Source organism: Elephas maximus, chromosome 27 (genome assembly GCF_024166365.1).
Source record: "Elephas maximus indicus isolate mEleMax1 chromosome 27, mEleMax1 primary haplotype, whole genome shotgun sequence".
NCBI lineage: Eukaryota > Metazoa > Chordata > Mammalia > Proboscidea > Elephantidae > Elephas > Elephas maximus.
The window spans coordinates 5,996,090-5,997,920 of NC_064845.1; the positions used below are offsets into that span (position 1 = coordinate 5,996,090).

Here is a 1,831-nt window from a genome sequence, read left to right on the forward strand (position 1 = left end):
ACAAATTAAAGGACTTGTAATTACCCCCTCCCCTCAAAGCACAATTTTGCAGTGATCTCAGCAGAAAATAAACAGTTCATAACTTGAGGAGAATTGGTAGCATTGCAAAAGTTTACAGAACCCCTATCCTTTAATCATTTTTCCTAACCACAGAGATTATACTGACAAAACTGAGTGATCGGAATGTACAAATATTTGTGCGAAACGGTATTTAATTACTCTTACCATCTAATAGGAGTGAAACCTACGAACACACAATGCCAATAATGAAGAAAAACTACATAGAAAGTCATTCTATTTTAGATTTCAAACAATATGGATTATACTGTTACTAAACACTAAAAAGAAAACGTGGCACCATGAGGGGCAGGAGCAACAAATGATTGGGCTATCATGCCAGTGAAGGAAAGCTGATGCTGGGATATGCCAAAGTTTATTTCCACAACATCCCTCCGTCTTAAAAGACTGGAAAGAACTGTATGGCTTACAACTCACTTCAATGCCTTTACTCTTGAATTTGCAGATCATAAATGAAATGTTGACAAAAATCTTTTCTTCCCTCTCTCAGGGAGTGTTTCTTATGCCACTGGAAATCCTTAAAAGAGTTGAGTCACAGACTCTCTGGATTTACCTATGCCAATCCATTTAACAGAAATTTGAAGCTCGTCTTCAATATAGCGAACATAATTTTCAGCATTAACAGGTAGTTGTTTAAATGTCCTTGCATTTGATGTGTCCATGTTCCATCCTGGAAGAGTTTGATAGTGAGCTTCAACTTAAGACTTTTTGATTTGGTGGGAAATGGGGGATGATTTCACCATCTAACTTGTAAGCAACTCCAGCTTTGATTTACGTAACTATGTCCAAAATATCCAATTTGTTAAGTGCCAAAACAGTAAATCCATGAATTATGTCAGCGTATTTGAGCAAACGTGGCCCAACCAGCCACACCTTTTCCTTCCAGTAGTCATGCCAAGCTCTCCTCCCCTCATTTGTACTAATTCTCCCATTTCATCGTCTTGCTCTGTCGGAAAGGTACCAGTACCAACTCTGGTTGTATAAGCTTTCATAACTCTTTACACTTCTCCCACATTCTGAGGGGGCATACCCAAAGAAGTACGAACACCTCCAGCAGTACGATGTGAAGAGGTCACAAAGGTACTAGTCCCAAAATCAGTATCCAGCAACGCTGCATTTGTACCTTCTACCAAGATTGTCTTTGGTGGTCCATGTAGGGCCTCATTTTGGAAATAAATGCCATCTTTCACCATTGGTTTCTTCCCATATAACACTTCAGTTTTTGTAATTCACTTTCAATGTCTATTTCCAAAGTGGGGTATATAGATTTGTACTGGTTAGCCAGAACTCTGCAGCCATCAAAGTCAGAGATGAGATCACACATCCTATGTCCACTCTGAGCAGCTTTGGAAGAATAGGCTGGGCCAATGCCCTTTATTGTGGTACCGAAATTTTTTCCTGCTTGTTCTTTGTTGTTCCTGGATACCATCAACTGTTTGATGAAAGTCAAATACAATATGAGCTCTGTCAGAGATAAGCCTTTTTTTCCCCCGGCCTTCTAGACCTTTTCCTTTTCAAACATTTTTCTCTGCTTCCTCAAACATTCCGGGTAGATGAATTCACCGCATCATTTCCAACCACTGCAGTAACGTTTGATTAATCACTACACGGGCTAAAAGATGACAGTTATAGTTTATAGAATCTAGAACGACTCTGTGGTCAGTATTAGTTCCTCTCTAGGCAGCGACATCAGGGCCGCCACCTTCCCTCTGCCTTGGTGGCCCCACTGGGGACCAAGCGTCACCACCACCCC

The 1,831-nt window shown here is 40.6% G+C and overlaps 1 pseudogene; it reads right to left on the minus strand.

Moving 5' to 3' along the window:
- Positions 1-507: 507 nt before the first annotated feature.
- On the minus strand, positions 508-1,631 carry LOC126068409 (adenylosuccinate synthetase isozyme 2-like; annotated as a pseudogene).
- Between the last annotated feature and the right edge of the window lie 200 nt (positions 1,632-1,831).